Raw genomic sequence first — 15022 nt, 5'->3', positions numbered from 1 at the left:
GTTTCGGAAAGGGCTTGTTAGAAAGATTACGATGATGGAAGAGAGCAAAAAAAAAAAAATAGAAGGAAACTTCATGACCAAACTCAGCGGCTCAGAGAAAAAGTCAGTACTTCCCTCGCGGTGATGTTGGGTTGAAACCTATACCGTGTGTTAGAAAGTTAGCGACCGGCACCGGAATAGCACGCCAAAAACCGAAGGCATTCGTTCAGCAGCTGCTGAGGGGACGAACAGTTTCTATTTCTCGGGAAAGGAGACTAAGCGGATGCATTGCATTGGCAAAAAAAAAAAACAAAACCAAGCTTAAGACGCTGGCGGTAGGGTCCATAAAAAGTCAAAAGAAAACTGTTAGATTAGGGTTTTGTTTTTCTTTTCGGGGATGTGGCGAGGGTGCAATGGAGTTGGTTAGTACAGGCGGGAGGGGGTGATTTTTTTCCCACCAAGGATAAATAAAGGCCGGCGAAAAAAGGGGTTTTCGAAAAAAAAGCTCGTAACATACACGAGTCCGAAGCGTCGTCCGTAAAGGACATCAGTTTTGGGAACGATGGAGTTTGTACCGCAAACTACTACTTGCAATCGTGACAGCATTTGCTGACAGTGGATTTCGACGGACGGGATGCTTTTGTTGATACCACGTTTCGTGGAAAAAAAGCATTGCCAGTGGGTATTCCGCTGGACGAGTTGAAGTGGTTCTCGCACTGATGCACATAAAATTAATTTAAGAACCGTTTGGACAACCGTCTTCTGCTGTTACAGTAATTTGGTGAAAAGATGTCGAGCATCAGAAGTGAACTAATCGAATTGGCAGTAAATTAAAAATCCCTTTAACGCTTCTTTGTGCTGGATACTTCAGCGAAGGGTTAATATTTTTATCTAACAACTTTAGTTTAATCAATCGTTTTATAGCATTTTGTACGAAATACAATGTGAGACGCGGATATACATAAAGAGCGCGAGGGGAATTTCAAATCTACATCTTCAATTTGTTTGATGGATCGGTTGGAAAATTTCAATCAAATCAACGCTATCTTATCTTTTGACGATTACCGTTTGCCAAACGGCAAACGGTTATGACAGCAAGCATCAACTTTCAGACCGGAAATGTTTCCAATCTGTCCGATAATTTCAATTATTGAATGCTTTTCAATTACCGAAGTGTCATTAAAAGATAGGTTGTCGGATTTTCCCCTTCTTTTTGTTCATTTTTGTAGCTTCACTTACATAAAGTGGAATGAAGGAATCTTTTTACAGCACCAAAATGTTGATGTGTGAATAAAGAGGAATTTTATTTTTCAATTAATAATTTTAAACAAGCTACTTGTGTGTGTGCGTGTTGTACAAACACATGTAGAGAGCAAATCTTTTTTTATTACAATTTTAATACAACACTTTTCCCCCCTAATGTGTATTATCTGTTGTTGTTTTCAAACGACTCATGTAATCGAACTTCGCAAGTAATCGAATGGTGCATAATCGAGCGAATATCTATCAACACTGATAGGGGAAAAAACACAACCCATCTTCTGTCGGGCCACTGCGAAAGCGAAGGATACTACAGAAGACGAAGGAAATAGCTCATGGAAAACCTTCCGGTTCTACAATCGTTGGATAAGATGATGGTGCAATGAAATAATGATACAAAAAAAAAATCCATTTACCGGACCATTTTCCGGTCACCATCGTGATGTTGGTGGATGTTTATTAAGCTTTAAGCTGACCTTCAGTCCTGTATCTGGAGATAGTTTCTTACGAGCTGGAGTGTAGTCGTAATACGACTCAATAGAATTAAAGTTGCGAACATTGAACAGTATTTAGCCATGATTGATATCTTGTTTATAATTATTATTGGTTATTATTACAATGTCTCTCCTAATACTTGAAAATTACGTCCTCACTCTCCAAGGAATTCAAGAAAATAAGACCTATATTGTGAATATAATAACGTAATTGATAAGAATTTAGTCCCTGAAGTATCGCCACTACCTCTTGAAATTGAGGAGCCCCGATGGTGTATGTGATAATCGGCACTGGTTCCACAGAATAGGACCGGGTATCAAATCCCATCCGGATCTTTTCCCAGTAGCAAAGTCTGACTCCCCGGCTACCTAGTAAAAATACGTCTAGTAAGGGAGATCTTAAAACTTTAAGGTTAAGACTAGAAAAAGAAGAATTTCTTGAGGTTGTAGTGCCACAGAAGAGGAAAGAGATTCTTTTCTTCAAACTAACCTAGAACGTCTCTATTGGGTAGTTCCACCCAATCATGTAACCGGAGCAGGGTTGGACAACACTCGAATGCTCATCCGCTGTAGTTAGCGTTCCGACACGACTGGCTTATATTACCGTTTTGTGGATCTTAACCATTGGACCAGTATCTTCAACCCGCCATCGTCATCTCCGGGACCTTGAAAACGATTCATTCGACAACTGATATATTTTCCCCACTGCCTTCGCTAGTGGAAGAGTTGTTATCGCGTTAAAACTGCTGACCCAATTGGCTGCTTCATCCGTTTCTATCGACGGGAAGTTATGTGCTGCATCTCGTGCGGTGACGCGTCCGGTATCGTGTCTGCTCGCTGACTCTGTCGACGGAACTGTTACTTGCTGCATCTGCAAGATTGTCGACCGAGTATGCCTCTCTACCTGAGCACCTTTAAAACTGTCTCGATTTCTTTTGCAACATCTCCAATATTACATGACCTAGCACACAGTGACCCACATTTAGGTAAAGTCATTAAAAAGAATAAACAAATATCAATCACGCTCAACTAGCGTCTCACGTAAACATAAACAATATGTGACGATGACGTACGCATAGCAATAAGTAAGCACTTTTGCATATACGCATGATCTCAAGGTCACCAATGCTGAACGACATTCAACAGAAACGGAACTGGAATAAGACCGTTACGCAATTGTCGCAATGTCACCAAACCAAAGTGCTTTGACGGTTCTCCTATCCAAGATATCGTGTCAATGGCTTCAAATTCAGTAAGAGAAATCTCTTTGAAATTTTTAATGAGCGCGAACAAATCTTGAATACACAACCATAAAGTGAGATCTCAAATAAAACCACCCAAGTGTTCAATGTGAATGGCTTTTGCTGCATTCCATCGGTGCTAGGTAACCCCAACATAACAAAACTCAAGGTTTTTTCTCTTGCATACACCATTCGGGTTGAAATGTATTTGAAAGGCTCTGAGAAGAGAGAAGAAATTAAAGATTTGTAAGTAATTTGGGTGGATTGGATTGGTTTGGGAATAGTTTCGAAACATGAACAACATCCTCCTCACGTGACAAACGATGTCCTGATACTTATTTCCAGGAGTGTATACCAACAGGCCGCTACAGAATTAGGTTCATCTGGTCCAATTAGTCTCTCTTTCTCCTCTTGGCTTAACGACCTTTAAGGTCATGCCTATTTCAGACATACTAGACTCACTTTATCACGAAGCCGGGGAGTCAGTCCTTGCTACAGGGGGACCGGCCTGGATGGGATTTGATCCCGGGCCCGGGATCATGTGGAACCGGCGCCATTTATCACATGCACCACAGAGACATGGTCTAATTAGTGTAATATATTAGAATGTTCCAAGACTACTGCTTTGCGTTACTAATTATGACCTAAAGAGAGTCATAGAAGAACTTCAGCTGTCGTCATTAGCCTGGACACTATTCAATACAGGTTTACACGTTTTGTGTCTTCCAACTTAGTGATAGGAACTCCGGAGCGGAATCATGAATCGGACTCTGGAGTTGCAAAACCGGATTCAACTCCGGAGTCAACTCTGTATTATTATTTCGAAGTTCATCCGAATTTCGGAGTTGTGACGGAGTCGACTGCAGCATGTACTGGAGTTGGTATACTCCAACTCCAGATAAACTTGGATTTCTCCCATCACTACTTCCAACGGTGCCGTTTGCTTGGACTTTGAATCTTTAAACAAGAGACGAAAGAATATCCAGTATTGTATTCCAAATTTGTCTACTTCAAGGTATACTACACTCTGCCGTGAAACTTTCTACTATTGAAATGTTCGTGGTGAATCGAACTTTTATCTTCATTTTGAGCGACGAAACATCCCATTGCAGCTAATGTGCCGTGAACTAAATGTTGTGCTGATCTTGGGCTTCAACTTTTTTGCTATCCGGGTCAGGATAGAATGACAATTTAGGCTTAATTAAAGCCTCGCAAACTGACTGTTCATATCGAAGTTCACAATTTTCATTAAATCGATTGGAATAATATTAGCTGGTCCAGTTATAGCCACTTGAGCTAATCAAGCGTTTATCAAAGATCGTTTAGTACATGGCAACGAATTATTCGCTAATATTAATATCTCTCCTAGCTGTAGTTAAAAATACTCTAGAATATTTGCAATTTCAGGCAACCAATTTAATGATTGCCTATTGCAGTACTCAACGTAGTAACGTTCGTCACGGATCGATTGAGCTGATAGAAATTAGCTCTCGAGTTAGACTTATTCAAAACATCACAGCTTTGTTGTGGTTTGGTTTTTGATTCATATTTTTTTAGTATCTCGTATTAACATGACAAACTTGACTGACGTTCAAAAATACCTCTTCCGAGACAATCTCCAGGTATTACAGTGTCAGAAGCTCATCTGTTTCATTTGATGGAATATGGAATATGCTTCATTCGGAGATTTCATCAAACGACCAATTGTCGTCTAAAAGCTCTAAAGGCTGCTTGGCTGCAAAGAGTCATAAAAAATAGTAGAAAATAGTTAGAGTAATCAATTATAATAAATTACCAGAAATAAATTTGTTGAAGAAAATGGACGATACTTGAGGAGTTAATATTCACGCATAATCTTTGGAAAACGAAAAACACCATTCGTTTATATTCCTTACAAAATATGTATCTAGCTATTTTAATCGTGAAATGTCAATAAATAGTATCATAAAAAGAATGTTGACACCTTTACCATCTGATGCTTGGCGTCAGCGAATATTGGCGCCAGCAAAATGAATTACAGCAGACCCGAGCGAAACCCTGTCTAGCTGACAGAGCACCAAAACAGAATTGATGCTGTAATGATAATAATGTTAACGGCGACATGATAATTTGCCGGATAGATTCGCATGTACACCGGGTGACAGGTGTTCAGGCAGTCTCCGGCTCCAGTTGCGATTTCAATAATTAATCAACGCCTTCCACCTCGCCGGCCAAACGCCGGACGACCGGGAGGAAGACTATCGCTTCGGTTGTCCGAACGGGTTGACCGTGTTGAAAAGTGTGCCCGTGTCCGGTCCCGGCTGTTGCCATTTTGAATTTGATAGAAGGGAGGTGAATGCTTGAGTGAAGATAAATGAAGTAAGAGTCAACGAGCAGTAATATTAATGTAACAAGAAAGGATAGAAAGGAAGCGTTTGGGCTTCCACGAGGTGCGCTGACGTTTTTTTGGGTCGAATAATTGATGGCGGATTTTGGAACTTGTATGTGCAGAATGGATGATTTTTTCTTTTTGCAAATTAAATTAATAACAAAGTAAAAGAAATGTAAAATCATGCATCACATGTTATCACCCGTACAGCCCCCCGGTATGCTAACATCGTACTGTCAAAACCATTATTATACGGTTTTGACCGGAATGGCCGGAAGGAGAAGGTTGATTTTAGTTTTTTAAATCGTCCACTCGCTAGCTTAATCATTTTAGAACAGTTTTATCCATTCATCATGTCTGTCAAGAACATTTCACTCTCCAGTGAGAGCAACTATTCCAGAATGTGGAAATGTTCTGCACCAATATCATCAAATTGAAGCGCGTTGCTAGTTCCTATTAAGACCCTTTTTTGCTGTTGTTCCTGAAACGCTGAAGTTGAGTGACATTAGGATATCAAAGTTTTTCCCTCGAAATGTGTCACAATCATATCACACGGGATAAGCATTCAACGTTTATTGAACGTCGGTGATGAATACGTTGCCCGGGCAATGGAAGCCCGTCCCGGGGAAGATTCTTTTCAGCACTATCGCCTTTCGCCACCATTTAGGAAAATTTCTCCCGCCAAACGTACCGCTGCTTCTGGGAAGGTCCATAGGATATCTTTATTGAATTTTACACTGTGAAACATAGCACCATACCGTACCGCATTGGTTGAGGAGGAGCTTTTTTTTCGTTTGTGGACTAGCAACGAGAAAAAAAATTATTCGTTAGAAACAAAAAAAAGTATCCTGCGCAGATCAATATACCTGGTGGGCGGAACAATGCCTTTAGCTCTACAACTAGAACATGATTTTTTTTATTTTTATTTTTATTTTTGTTGTTACTCTAGAACGAAGGTACACACTCGTAACGCAGCGTCTAGTGGCTGGGTTTATAGGAAGGTTAGGTTCGAAATCGTGATCAAGTGGGATTACGATCTTATTACGCTCAGCTAACACTTGTGCTTCGTCTGCTCGTCAAACATTTTGCACACCGAAATGACTGAAGTACGCTTCCTGTTCACTTTTAGGGTCCTGGTATCTGGTTGATGGCTTCTCTGTTTTGTTTTTTGTTTTTTATCCAGCTTTCCTTTATCACACACACACCCAGCAACATCTCAGATTCACTCGAAAGCTGGTACCAAAAACTCTTTGGTTCGTGCAAACGGTATAATGATTTTTACTGTAACCATCCACCTTTACCGCACCGTGTTGAGACACTTGAGCAAAACTGAGAAGGCGCTTGATTCGACGCGTTAAAGTGTTCCGTATATCCTTCGTGTCTAAAGGACGCGCCGGAGTGAATGTTTCCTGTAATAATGCCTGTGATTTTTTGTTTTATTAAAAACCACTTTAAAAAGCAAATTTTTTATTTGTTTTGATAAATAATAAACATGCGCACATTCTGAGTAACAAATGGAAAACGTTCTGTTGTTAAAGTCGACGAAAGCTTTGTCGATTTTTTTTTCTTCGATCAATCAATCTGTGAACATGAAAACCATAAAACAAAATTCAAAATAGCAGTCCGTTGAGAGAAGCTAATGTATGGATTTTTTGAAAAAGTTTTTAGTTTTGAAGTCACATATCGTCGAATGAGGAGTTGTTTGTTGGGCTCTATTGCTTTTTTTATTCACAACATCATGTGCTCCGCATCTTCGCATCTTCCCAAGGAACAAAGCTTATCGATCTTATCGAGGAACAAAGCTTCGTACCTGCAACACAATGCATCGATTTTTTTTAGTTTTTTTTTTAAATTTTTTTATGATTTTTTATTCTTTTTCTAATTTAAAGCATCATTTGAATGAAAAGAAACTTATTGCAACAAATTCCCATTAAAATATATCACATTTTTCAATTTTGCTAAATTGCTCAAAAATGAGGAAAATTTTACATTTTCTCAAACAGGGTAAGGAACTTGGTTCCTCGAATAACTTCTGGCACAGACATCTGAGGGCATGGCCGTCCAGACAGAAAATGTAGCCATTGTTGCCATCTATCGACCACAGGTTAAAGATTGGCGATCCGTTGGATAACGACCGAGTTATAGGTAAAAGTTGGTGCAAAAATGAGAAAAATTTTACATTTTCTCAAACAGGGTAAGGAACTTGGTTCCTCGAATAACTTCTGGCACAGACATCTGAGGGCATGGCCGTCCAAGAAGAAAATGTAGCCATTGATGCCATCTATCGACCACAGGTTAAAGATTGGCGATCCGTTGGATACCGACCGAGTTATAGGCAAAATTTGGTGCAAAAATGACCCTTATTAAGTTTTCATTTTTTTGAATTTTTTGATTTTTTCATTATTTTTCACTCTTTTTTTTATTTCAATCATTATTTGAGTGAAAAGAAACTCATTGCAACCAATTGGGGTTAAAATAAAACAATTTTATTTTTTTTGCAAAATTTCTCAAAAAAAACGTAAGGGGTAAGCCTTATGAAATTTTCGAGTTGAAATTTTTTAAAAATTTTTTTTGTGATTTTTTATTCTTTTTTTAGTTTAAAGCATTATTTGAGTGAAAAGAAACATATTGCAACAAATTCGCATTAAAAAACATCAGTTTATTAATTAAAAAAAACGAAAATAAAGTGTTTCAAAATTTTATTGGTTTGCAATTCTTCTTGAAATTCTGAAGAGATAGACAACAACAATGTTCGCATGATTTGTATAGAATTCAATTCTGCGTCTTTGCATGTATTTGGCAATCCGTTCATTAGTATTAAAGTTATGAGCAAAAAACGGAAATGAAATAATTGATGTGATGTCCACTGATATTATTGGTTCATTCGTGTTGATTGGACGAAGACTAACAATTGCCAATGGATTTTTTTCTGATCAATCTGCTCTATTAAAATCAACAGCTTATGGGGACGCCCAGTACTTTATGTAATCGTAACAAAAAAAAATAGTTTATAACAAAACTCCCAGAATGGTTTCATGTCAAATATTAAAATCATGATATGCTTTACGGAATTTTTATAAACATTTTCAAAAATTTCATCCCAGCAAATGCCCAACGTGCAGTGTTACCAGTTTATTGATTGCATGAATAAGAAACGCGTTAACAGTATCCAAAATCAATCAACTTTTGCAATTTTCTAGCACTCGCTAGATGCCTTCCAGATAAGACTCTGCACATAAACCACTAAGCTAAAGGTTGCACAGCATGTTGCAGTGTATGGGGGGTTTTCCTCATCGATTTTGTTTACCCGGGCTAACCTTCCTTCTTCTGCTGCGTACTAAACAACTTGTAATATCCGCACCGAGAAGAAGAGCTTTCGTAGAGAAGGAAACACTTGGCTTAGTTAGCTAAACAGTGTTGGAAAACTCTTGCCTTGGCTTACCTTGAAAGCACATTCACCTCTGAGTCTGGTGATTTTCCCCACCCCCATCTCCACACGGCTCAAATCAATGCTCAGCCGATGGCACATTAACTAACACATAACATTGCAATGTCTACCCAGCACTACATCTTCGCTAAGGGAACTTTTTTTTTGTATCCATCATGAGTGCGCGCAGGTGTGTGTAATTTTCCTTCTTTTTTGCCTGCTCAGGAGAAGGTCAGCATAACCAGCCAGCCCCAATGAAGAAGTGGCCAAAGAACGTTACTTCAAACAACAACTTTTTTTCTCTTCTCCATTGCACGGTATGATGAGGTGCAACCTAGCCCGGGTAGTCTGAACCTTTTGACCGGTAAGTCAAGGTTTGAAGATCACTGGTGTGATCCGGGCATTGGTGTAAAAATTGACGTAAAGTTCAAAGCCGGCCGGGTGATGGGTGAACTTCTCGTCTATATCTCCGCATTGGTGGCCGGTTCCACACGAGCTTAAGGTGCCATTAGGGGCATTTTTGTATCTTCGTTAGATGTAACGACCATGCAGTTATGGGCAAGTAAAGACAGATAGTGAAGAAGAGAAATACAGAGAGAGAGAGATAAAAAGCTTTTTATATGTTTGTTGGGTTAGTGAGCAAGAATGGATGGCAAAATTGTATGCACTCTTACGCAACCATGGGAAGTAATTTCAGGGAAGGCAACGAACGGGAGCCGAAGGGGAAAGATAAAGGGACCGGAAATAAAATAAAATCAACCCGAATAGGGACGGTCATGCACGGCTAGCAATAACAGCAGCATTAGCCCCCGGAATCTGCATACGGTTTGGGAGGAGGACATTCCTTGGCCGGGTCGGTGTTGTTTGGGGCATTCGGTTTCGCAAAAAGGATCATCGAGGTCTTAAGGGTTGGGCCGGCCTTTGGGTGCTTCAAACCCCGAAAAGAGAAAAGGCAAAAGGCTTAGCCCTTTCTTTTGACACGTGTATCCCGAAATCCTTTATGAAGCGTAGTACACACACTCGTTCGGCAAAAACCGTAGCCAACCGCTTGTTTGTTGTTGTGTTTGAAGTTCGATGTTTGCAAAACAACTGGGAAGTTTGGGGGGAGAGAGAAGAAGGAACAAGATCAATAGGATGTTGTATACTGTTTGATACGTTTGCAATGTGAATATCTCACCATTGCTGGATGGTGATACACGGCGATGCGTTTACGGAACACTTTTCCCATTGATCAAAGACGCCACCGATAGTCTCCGAAACCCGGTGCGGATGTTAGTTGTAATACTATTTGCTTTAACGAAATGAACTAAAAACATTGGCTTTCCGCTTTGACCAGCAAGGCAGCCAGGCAGAGAAGTGTGACTCATCTTACATTTATGCGGGTTTTTGGTAAGTAAAAAGTAGTGATGGGTAACTCTTAAATTTTCCCGGAGTCGGAGTAATCCGACTCCGAGACATTCCGGAGTAATTCCGGAGTAACTCTGTAGATTACTTACATACTCCGGAGTAACTCTGTAGATTACTCCGGAGTAACGCCGGAGTTACTTCGGAGTTACTTCGGCATAATTACTCCGGAGTTTCTCCAGAGTTAAATCCGGATTAATCCGGAGTAATTACTTCGGAGTATTCTCCGAAGTAACTCCGGAGTAACTCAGAAGTTTACTCCGGAGTAACTCCGTTATTACTCCGGAGTAACTCTGTAGATTACTCCGGAGTAACGCCGGAGTTACTTCGGAGTTACTCCGGCATAATTACTCCGGAGTTACTCCAGAGTTAAATCCGGATTAATCCGGAGTATTTACTTCGGAGTATTCTCCGGTTTTTATACGTCGGAATCGGAGTGGATTCATGAATCCACTCCGGAGTTCCCATCACTAGTAGAAAGCACAAGTGTCTACTCGAACCAATGCAGGCAGTGATCAGTGAGGTTCATCTATAACTGCACTGGATGCCAACTTTAGCCCAGAAGCCCACAAGAAATAAATCATCCTGGCTATGTCGATTTCTTGTACGTCTTGGAAGCTCATCATGCAGTTTTATTATCAAACTTTACAAGCAGCTATATCCGTTCCCACTCGCTCATAGACACTTCCAATTAGGATCTAAATAAAAAAAATACATGTGTGTTTTAAAATAAACTACTTGCTTACTCTCATTTATTTATTAAACAATTTTATTGTTAAGTTTTTTTAAAGCAAAATTTAATATAACTCCGGAAGAGAAAAGCATGTCTTTTTTATTATACAGTTGTGTTCAAATTAAACGCAGTACCACTTGATTTCTGGAAAAAAGATTATATTAAAACAGTATTTGTGTATGTGCAGCGAGTCTTCTGGTGGTGCTTCCTACGCGTCCTCTCATTTCCTCGGCGTCGCAGCCTCCGCTGCTCCACCTTAACAACAGAAGGTTGCCTTCCGCGGTGTCTCCTCGCTGTACTCGCTGTACAGTTACTGGTTGAAGTCCCACCTCAATCGCCGCTTCTTATTGGTGATCGGAGAGCCTCCTCTGCCTGAACCTCTTCCGACTCAGCTGAGGTGCTTCCCTGGTCGTAGCGCATGCCAACAGCGCTGGCGCCAACTCATCGTCACCGAGCCGCTCCATTATGCGAAGTTGAAGACGATCACTCTGGAGGTGGCCAAGCGACTCCTCCTACAGAGATCTCATGCAGAAGGGAGCATATCCGCTCCGCTGTCTGCTGTACAAGGCGCCACGACTCCGCACTCTCGAGCAGTCGCCTGCCGAGGTTGTCTGCATCGATGACGTCACACGCGCAACTCCGAACACGAACAATGGAGAAACTCGTGGACAAAGGCGTGTCCACTGAGTGCCTGGGAGAGGAAAACGTCCATCTCCCAATGCCTCCATCCCGACCAAAGGCGCTCGTGTGGTATCATGCAGTGGGCCCATGGTATCCGCGAGCTTCGTGATCTTGTTTGTGCTAGAACCCTGTATTGTTCGAACGATTTGAGCCCATCCAGCGCAAGTGTTCGATCTGAGTTCCTGGGATCGCCCACTGGATTTCCGGACCAGGTATTTGCTGCTTCGACTATCTCCCCTCGAGGAAATATTGTTGAACGCCAGGAGATTGTTCGTGGCAAGTTTAATAAATGACCACGTTAACTCTTCTACGGATCTTCTTGTTTATAAAATGTTTATAAAACATGGATTTTTTGTTATTTTCACGCTCTAAAGGAATAAACTGTATAACTTTTCTTCAAATTTATATAAATTGCTAGTTAATTAAGTCTCACAACGCAAATAACATCATAAACCAGCAAACCAACCAGTGACCTAAATTATTTTAGGTGGAACTAAACAACCACTGCTATTATTATGACCACAACTGTAGTTTTACGATGGCTTCGAACGGTACGTTTACTGCTTACGACGCTCGTATAGCAAGCAATGAAGGAGCACTTGCGTTAGGGTGTATTTACACGAAACAGTTTACGGTGCTTTTTGAAGCTCGCGCTTTTATGTTGACTGTTGTCGTCCAAAGGCTCACCATGAGCAATGATTGTAATATAATTTCTATACAAAGATTACAAAATTAATTTAATTCAATAAAACATACCAATTAATATCATAAAAAGAAGATAACTCCCATATATAAAAAATTATTCTCTCAAACTTTTGAAATTTTAAATTTTCTTTCAACAGTTACATCATTTTAAAAGATAATTTAATATTTAAAAAATTGTGACGATACTCCATGTTGGCACTGTAGGCTATTCAGCAGAAAAAACGCGAACATCGCGTCGTGTAAATACACCCTTACGGTCATAAAATGTGCATTTGCAGCTGTGGCGCTGGAGGCAGAATGTGCTCGACATCATGACCATGGAGGTTTTAATTTATTCATACCGAGCTGTCGAAGGTACTTCTTCTTCTGGTGTCGATGAACCGATCCCGTACATTCCAAGACGGTAGATCAATGCTGGAACGAATTGCATGATTGAACATACATCCTTACCATTTGCCAATTGAGCTCCAAGTGCTAGCTATTACAAGTATTAACGCTGACTGTGTTACACCGTCAAGAGCGCTTTTTTCTACTCGGAAGCGCTCGGAAGTGATTCATCGTACGCTGCACGGGCGCAATACGATCGTTTCTGTTTCTGCAAGCATTTTATTATTACCGTGCTAGTATGCAGCTGCGCGCTTTTCGGTATCTTGCATAGATATACCACCGTACAGTTGAGTGAAGATGAACCATTCAATGGTCCGGAACACCGGGAGAAAACAGAATCATAAAAAAGCGGAGCATATTGTCTTGCATTGGCCCGTTAAACTGCCCTTGCTGCTTCTTTCAGCGCTTTTCTTTTTATTAGCGTCTATGCAGGTATGATTCAAACCGAACAGTTGCGGCGCATAATCATACGGATATTAAATTTTTCTCTTTCTCTAAATTAATAATGTTGTTCCCCACTTTTTACTGCTTTTGTGTTTCCCTTTTTGGTTGGATTTTCCGCGAAGGTAAAATAAAAGGTGAACATTCCACATCAACGTGCATTGTAACGAATACCCGGGAATGTCGGTTTAAGGCAAAATTGATCAAATTAATTAATAGAACACATCAGCTATCATTCAATTTTAGTGTGACTCATTTCCTTCCGTTATTTCACTGCAGTTACCATTTAAAGCTATTTCGCAGAACTCTATTCACAGTTATTGAATTGAAAACATAATGTTGATTGACGTGATAGGTTTTGGTTTTGCTTTTGTGTGGCTTTGTATTTCCCCGAAAAAGTGCAAATCGAACATTCATTAGCAGTGCAACAGCTCTCTCATGAATGGAAAAATATTTGTGTCTAGCAGTAGGGTGAGATTCGGAGAAAATTTAAAATAACTATTAATAGAAATCGTTCGCTATTTTTTCAACTAATCGAACTTTGCAAATAAAAGTGAAATGAGATGTTTTTTGTATTTATATCGTAATCATGTTCGTTTATCAATTCACATAAATAATATCTTTTTCCTCATAATGAAGATAATTTCTAAAAATAAATCAATTTATTTTTTTTGGAAAATTACTCATAAAAAGGTAAGGCTATAGCCTTAGGAAATTTTCTCAAAAAAAACGTAAGGGGTAAGCCTTATGAAATTTTCGAGTTGAAATTTTTTTGAAATTTTTTTTTCGATTTTTTATTCTTTTTTTAGTTTAAAGCATTATTTGAGTGAAAAGAAACTTATTGCAACCAGCTCGCATTAAAATAAAGCAATTTCTAAATTTTTGCTAAAATTCTCATAAAAAAGGTAAGGCTATAGCCTTATTTTTCTTTATAAAATATTTTATGAAACGGAATGAAAGAGAAATAAAGCCAGATCAAACGTCGGAATTGGTAGATATTAATGTCGTCATGTCACGACGTCAAGTGCTTCGGGTTTTCCAACGTTGAAAGCATCAATAACTATTCTGAGAGGGAGTCACCACGGAGATGTCTTCGGCATATGCATGGACCAGGTCGCCTTGGTCACAATATATGCTTTCTAGTCTCGTGATGAAGGGATGTAGGTAAAGAATAAAAAGGTCCCTAGAAGTTGGTCAGAACAATACGAAATAAATTAGGCAAAGATATAGAATTAAAAATTTGAAGAAACTCGCCAAAAAAGTCGGTGCCCATATAGTTGTGTTACGCGCTGTAGTACTTTTCAATGGCGGGGTCCGTTGCATCCTTCCAGTGGATGGTTCAAGACACTTGTGAATTTACATTCACTTGTAACAAACTATTCAACTCACACCAGCTGTGCGACACATTTGCATGTGTCTTGCAATAAAACCCAGCTAACTGTGCGGAAAACTTGATAATCACATTACACTCAGTAGCAAAGAATAATGTAGCATCGGATTGCCACGACAGATGAAGTTTGGTACGTTATTCAAACCAAGGAACCATATCATTAAATTCAATTAAATTAATTTTTCTCCAATACTGGGAAATGAATGAAACGATAAAACGCCTGTATCATTTATGAATATACGATGGACTGGTTTGGTCATGAGGCAGATAATAGTTTTAAGCAATCATCTCTACTGCTCGTCTTCAACCGAGCTAAATTGCATTACTCAGAGAAGGAAGAGAGGTGCCCTTTCACGGTTACGGAGAAGGAAATGTCTTGCATCCTAGGTGAAATGTATCCTAGTTTAAGTCCTCAATAGTATTTTTTACTGTTTTGCCTCCTGATGGTTATCTCCTTTATGCTGATGACATCAAAATCTGATGATTGTTACACTTCTTCAGCAATATGTTAA

General features: G+C 39.6%; 1 protein-coding gene across 1 annotated transcript in view; it reads left to right on the top strand.

Moving 5' to 3' along the window:
- Positions 1-15022, top strand: part of LOC125773304 (uncharacterized protein DDB_G0283357) — an 85998-nt gene that overhangs the window by 9155 nt on the left and 61821 nt on the right. The gene's annotated exons all lie outside the window — the stretch shown is intronic.

The sequence above is a fragment of the Anopheles funestus genome, chromosome X (genome assembly GCF_943734845.2).
Source record: "Anopheles funestus chromosome X, idAnoFuneDA-416_04, whole genome shotgun sequence".
In the NCBI taxonomy this organism is placed as follows: Eukaryota; Metazoa; Arthropoda; class Insecta; order Diptera; family Culicidae; genus Anopheles; species Anopheles funestus.
This window is presented reverse-complemented; position numbering and strand designations above follow the sequence as displayed.